We start from the raw sequence: 6,883 nt of genomic DNA, 5'->3' as shown, positions 1-6,883 counted from the left end.
GGTTTTAATTTTTTTTCTTTTTCTGCCATATAACTCTAAGAGGGAACTATCTGATTGTGTCAAAATTATATGCATACCGTTTTACCTCCATGGAAATCCCGTAAAGCAAACCGGTTTTGTTAATCACTCCTGCAAGTGGTTCCTGGCAGCAGTCTGGCTTTGCATTTGCAAAATGAGCCAGGTTTCTCTCTTCCACAGAGCTGAATAGCAACTTTCAAGGGAGGAAAAAAATAAATCCCAAACAGGTCTTCTCTCTAGTGGTCGTCTGCTACCTTTCAAAGATGTAATTTCTTCCCTCTGTTTCCTCTCTTCCCTCACTCAAAATTGTATATTAAAATCAACATACAGTCCTTCTTCTTCCCAATACCTCAGCTCACTCCCATCTTTTGGAAAGGGGTAGTTGTAGTTTTAGTTTATGCAGAAATTCTTAAAATTTGGGGAATGACACAACACAGTCAACAAATTTTTTCAAAGGTCCATGTTAATTTTTTTAAACACTCAAATTGTGATATGCAATATGTTCACCCAAAGTATGAAACATGCTTACTCAAGCATGTTTGTGATAACTGCTCCTCACATAAAAACAAAGAAAAAAGTCAGGTAAGGATTTTTGGGTAAGTAAGTGTAGCATATGTGTACATAAGTGCATTAATAAAAATGTTGCAAACCCCCACATCTATGGCTGTCTTCTGTACCAAAGACTTTAAGCTTTCTGGCTAAGGAGAGAAACCAGTCAGAAATAATTTGGATATTAACTTTTGTATCATTAATCAAGCTTTCTTCTGATACTAAGCCAATTCCATAGAATATAATCTCTTGGGTTATATCACTTGCCAAGTTGTTATGTAAACATATGTTACTTCTCTTGAATATTGATTATGATTAATATTTTTACCTTGACCACAAAATATTGATAACAATTTTTCTTGCTTTGGTTTATTTAAAAGCTCATTTTTTCTGTTTTAAATTGAAGAAATAGATTTATTTTTTTCAATAGCTTTAGCATAAGCTTTATAGAACAAGGGAATAGGAGTCATGTTTAATCTGGTATGAAACTGAAATCAACTGTTTTCATAATATCATATTTGATAAAAGGTATCTAAGTCATAAAAGTATATTTAAGCATTTATCTAAAGAATTATAGAATATTTTTGTTTCAGGAGTCTGTGATTAAAAAATTGCCATCTAAGAACATAGGATTGGAAAAATTCCCTTTCCCACACTTTCATTTGTTCTGCCAGCAGCAAAGCATTGCATTTCTTCAGTTCTGCTTCATAGTCAGATTCCCACTAGGTTTGTATGCATTTAGTTAATCAACATTTACCTTTTTATGCCTATTAAAGATTGAATATCTATCTTACTGTCCTAAAGAAAAAATATTGTATAATTCTGATTAATGTTTCTCATAGTTTTGGTAATTTTTGGCTAATATTTGCTTTTATTTACTTATCTTCATAGATATAGCTTTCCTGAAGAGTAAAAGGGGAAAAAAACAGGTTGCATATCTTCATCGCCTATTTCTGTCATCACCACCTTCATGTCCAAATTTCACTACTCACTTGCTCACTGCAAGCACTTGCTCACACTGTGAAAACACAAATAAATGGAAAAGCATTGTAAGCAGTAGGTTTCTGGTAGAGAAGGGAGCATGAAAGAGAGTTAAAAGCCGTCTTAGCTATTTAAAGTTCACTACAAAGAAAGCTAAAGAACATTTTCTTCTGCTTGCCCTGCCTTTTGACTGTGACATTTCTTCCGTTTCATGTGCCTCTGTGGATATGTGATCTGAAGCTCACTGCACTTAGTTGGAAATATTCTAAAAATTTTGTACTTCGCTATTCCACTTCAGCTATAAATCATTTTTCGTGTAAGGCAGCTTGCTTTCTGCTTGAGCTACACAGTGCGATGTCAATGCTCCTTCTAGCTGTCTATGTGGTTTTAAATCTGGGACAAATTACTAACCCAGCAAACAGTGCTGCAGCTGTTTAAATTAGAGAGGTGTGTGCTTCTGCTGAGATTGTGTGCTGAAGCCAAACTCGGCACGCTACATCAGCTAGGGGACTGCTTGGGCAGGCTTCATAGCACCACAGGTCTGTGACTCCCATCCAGCCAGCCGACAGCAGGAGTGGCCCAAACCTTACCACCAGCCAGTTATGTGGTGTTCCCCTCTCCTTGCTTTGCTTACTTACAGACCCACCACTGCAGCCAGAAGAAGAAAAGTGCTCAATGCAGTGTCTTTCTAAATATGCATCCATCAGTATTTTAGCTATTCTGAGAGGATGAGGACCTGGACCACACTGCACTCTGCTCCTGCCCAGCAGGCAAGAATGGCCACAGGGAGCTGGTTGCATGAAACCTTCAGCTGGACCTTGAAAATAGAGTTTTGGGGTTTTTTTTCCCATATATCCTTCCCTATAAAAACTATTTTGCTCGACATTTTTAGATTTTTAGTGGAGCAAACACATTTTAGGGCAGGAAGTTGTTTTGTCATTTTGTTTGCTTTGTTTTTCTTTTAATACCAAAGTAATAAAGATGTAAATGAAATAAAAGAAAAAAAGACTAAAAGAAATATTTTAACCCTTAAGTTTCTGAAATAAGTCATTAAAGATAGATCATACTATAAAAATTACAAGATATTTATCTATATTTCCACTCAAATTAGCTTTGTTTTGTGTTTTGGGGTTTTCCCCCCTTTCATTTATGAGTTGCAGAGGCAGCTAAAACTGGAAAACAACAGCAAACTTTCCCCACCCTTACTTCACAGTTTGCATAGAATTAGAACTTTTTTAATACTTACCCACATGGAAATATCTACCATCTGGTGAGCATACTTTGGTCAGACGTTCTGCTCCCAGTAGTCAGGATATCTTGGAAAAATTCCTAGTTCTTAAAAAAGAAAACAAACCTTTGTCTATGCCAGCATAGTTTGTGGGCCAGATGCTTATCTGAATTACACTGCTGTGAATAAGCATTTTCAATACTAATGAAAAAGCAAAAGTTTGGTTGGGTTTTTTTCTTCTTTATTTTCTCTTCTTCAGTTTAATATAATAATTAAATAGACCAAGATTATTAAAATAACCTCTCACAAGGGAGAGCTACAGCAGATTTCCCAAGAATCTGAACTTTTGAGTTTCAGGAACTTGGAACAGAGAGCCTCTTTCCTTAAGTCAGTGTGAGCTATAAAGAAGCATCTTTCTTCTGAAACAGTCTTTATTCCAAAGGATAAAATTAATATTTTCATAAATGGGGTATACATGTGCTATAACTCTTACAGGAGATTCTCCTATTTGTCCCACTGTTCTAAAATACTGCATTCAGTAGCTTGTGTCTTCACTGAACTTCAGGTTTCAGTCTTTAATGACATAAAATTTAAAAATCAGGGATTATTTCTGCTTTTACTGTTTTCTTCAGTTCACTGCAGTTTTCAGACAAAAATGTGAGAGACACAAAGAAACAATTAGAATAAAATGTTTATAGCCTTCAGAAGAATTGTTTATTTTCAATTCCTTTGTTGGAGAACAGATATTTTATCCTACATGGTACCTCAGTACAGAGCTAATGTATATTCCTAAATGCTAATGTGCGAATGCACCTTTTTTTTTTCTTCTTCAGCTGCTATTTTTTAGTTTTCTCTAGTGTCTAAGCAATAATTTTCTGTTATGAACCCAAGGTGATATTTTGTGTTTGGCTTTTTTTTTCTCCTTTTTCAGCTGTACTGGAATTCAAATGTGGACACCCAGCTTCTTTTTGGAGTTGTGGTTTTAAATTATTCTATTTCTAATCAGAATGGGTACTATTTGTAAGAAAAAAATCATTTGGTAAATTTAGCTTGTTTTTTTTTCTCTTTTACTATTACAAAAGAAAGGATACAGCAAGGAGTGGGGCTAAATTTCTGAGCACTCTTACACTTTTATTTTGGAATGCCCTGCCATGCTTTGGCAGTGAGCATGCAGGGTGGCACTCTGGATACCATCTTATCAGAAAAAAGCAGGAAAATTGCTTTAGCTTAAACTATTCCTTGAGGCTGAAGATTGCAATTCCATAGTTAGTGAAAAGGAAAACAGATGTAAGAAGTGGACAGTTGGTAACAAAGCAAACAGTGACTCGGATGTTTCTAGTGCTCCCAAATTATTCTATAACTATATATCAAAAAATCTAAAGACCACAGAAATCAAAAGGAATACATGTCTTCATTTCAACAGGTTTGATCACATCCTAATTTAGAAATTCCTTCTAATCATAAAACTAGTCTTAGTGAAGAATTCACTTAGTGAAGTCTTAGTGAAACCATTGCCATGAAAAGCAAGTACTGTTGGTATTAACATTTTTTGAGAAATTGTGTTCAGAGTTATACAGAATTTAATTAAATTTTATTCACCATTATTTCCCCTGCACTGAATATAGGGGTTTAGTGGTGGGTGCTGCTCCTCTTCTCTCCTGTGCTTCCACCCATTGCATGAACTATGCTGGTACAAGTACCCACTGAATCAGATACTGAATCAAATAGAGATATATATTATCTATAATGGATTATAATCAAGAAGAAAATAAAAACTCTGGTGATAGTTCAATCACCATTGGGCCATATTTGCATTTGAACTGGCATAGTTGAGGGACTGGAGCTAACACAATTCAATTAGATGGAAAGAAGGCACTGTGTGGTTAATGACTACGCAGTTGTGTGCAGACACAGATATTTCTAAACCCTTTCCTTTAGTGTCTGTATTAGCACATATAATAATAATCTTCTTATTGACTCAGATCTGAAGACTTACAATGAGAAATTAAGAGAGAGAAATAAAAATTAATTAATCCAAACAGATGAAATAAAACAGAGAAATACTGAGTTACCAAGACCATAAAGTAAAATTATTTCAGAGCCACAGGCTGGGCCCAGATCTCCATGAGTTCTTATTATTTGGCTGCAATATGTTGTTCTGATGTCAGTTTTTTGGCATCATATAATTTTGCATAAAATATAATATCATGGCCATAAGAAAAGCCTTCTCAAATATAATCATTGATTATTAGATTATTTAACTTAAAAAACAATTACTGTAAATAAATTATCTTAAATTTAATTTAAAATTCCCATTACATTTTTGCTAAGTATTGTTATATATATAAAAATTTCCAATGCTTCAAAGTCATACTGATTTAACTTCTGCTTAAAATCCGTACATAAGGCTTATTTGAATAATAGATATGTGTTTTAAGTCTCCATAGTCTTAAATACCTGCACAGGTGGTGACTTGACTACTTCCCTGGGATACTTATTCCAGCTTGACAGCCCTTTAAATCAATAAATTTTTCCTATGTTATTGAAGTTAATTTTGTTCATATCATCCTTCCATGGTCCAAGAATTGCTTAACTTAGTAAACAAGCTTGTTTCAGGAAAAAAAAACAAAGAACACAAAAATTTTCAATGTTTTCACAAATTAAACATCAAGTTCAAAACATCTTTTAGCATTATTGAGTTAATTATATTCATCAGTGGTACAATCTATGGGTCAAAGGTTTATGTACTGACTGTGAATATCAAGTTCTTAAATGTGTACGAGCTTGATGACAAGGTGGTTAAAGTATCCCTTGTGGAAAACTACAGCATCTAATTCCGGCAGTGCAAGGCTGTCAACGACAGAATCTGACCCTTTCACAGGTCACATACAGGTGCCTTGCCCAAACTCTCATTAGGCTTGCCCCATGATCTTTACAGAGTGTATGCTGGAGTCTGAAGTGGCTAACAGGGGAGGAAAATATTCACATTTTTGAGCTAATTATTAGCTATTTGGTTTTATCCCCCGCACCCCCTACAGCCTTCTGCTTTGTTATCTGGAATAAGGGTACCACCTACTGGCCATCAGGATTTTTGTGAAATTATCTGAAAATGTCTTTGTGTTCTGCTCAGTGGCACTTATTCCTACCCTATTGATTAAAACAACCTAATTTCCCATCATTTTGTACCGTTCTGGGAATGTGAATTTGAACAAATATACTTTTTTTGCTTATACATATATATATATTATAAGATTAATATATATAATATATATAAAAATATATTTATATTTTTATATATTATATATTCTATATTATATATTATATTATATATATATATATATATATATATATATATATATATATATATATATATATATAATAAAGGTAAAAAAATTGAGACAGATATGAGCAGGAAGCCAACTCTTCTTGCTTTAATATATAGTTTTATTATTGCAGTCAAAGTCATATAAAGTAATAGCTTGATTTCCTTAGTATGAGGCAGCAACAGTCTCCAAAATTGCGTGCTTATCCACATGGAAATGTAAAAGGATATGCTCTTACCTCTCTCGCTCTCTTTTAAGGACATAGGAAATAATAAAATCTTCTTACTTGTGATGTTCAGCCCAGGGGTCTGACCCCATTATGTACATTTTCTGCCTCTCAAGACATCCTTTCCTGCCAGCATTTGAAGCAGAGGAGAGAGGAGAAAGAGGTGGAGCTCCATTCGGGAGGAGCAAGGGCCCACAGATGGATTATGGAGCCCCGAGCATGCCAAGAGCAGGGTGATCTAGGCTGGGTCAGGAGAAGCTCTGCAGTCACTCTTCTCACTCAGCACATTCACACTACACATGAAAAAACACTGATCTTTTCCAGTCTCCCACTTAAGGCCAAATTTCTGAAAGTTCCCTTTTACATGCCTTAGTCCTGGCCACCCAGAATTTGTGGCATCTAGTGTTTGTAGGGGTTTATTTTCAATAAAACTCATGGACTACTAGGTATATTTACTAATATTGTGAGCATAAGGGGAAAACTAAACCTTTGCTTTAAAATAAGACAAATGAAATCAGCTTCCTAGCAGTGACAAAGGAGACTGCAGACTAATCCTGC

At 34.8% G+C, this 6,883-nt stretch overlaps 1 long non-coding RNA gene across 1 annotated transcript; it reads right to left on the bottom strand.

Annotated features, from left to right (window-relative positions):
- Positions 1–422: 422 nt before the first annotated feature.
- LOC148223579 (uncharacterized) lies at positions 423–6,462 on the bottom strand. The gene is made up of 3 exons (XR_015803795.1): positions 6,338–6,462; positions 2,795–2,883; positions 423–1,585 (listed from the first exon to the last, which is right to left on the bottom strand). It is a non-coding gene; the product is annotated as an uncharacterized LOC148223579 (long non-coding RNA).
- Positions 6,463–6,883: the final 421 nt, after the last annotated feature.

The sequence above is a fragment of the Sturnus vulgaris genome, chromosome 5, assembly GCF_052056855.1.
Source record: "Sturnus vulgaris isolate bStuVul1 chromosome 5, bStuVul1.hap1, whole genome shotgun sequence".
Taxonomy (NCBI): Eukaryota; Metazoa; Chordata; class Aves; order Passeriformes; family Sturnidae; genus Sturnus; species Sturnus vulgaris.
This window is presented reverse-complemented; position numbering and strand designations above follow the sequence as displayed.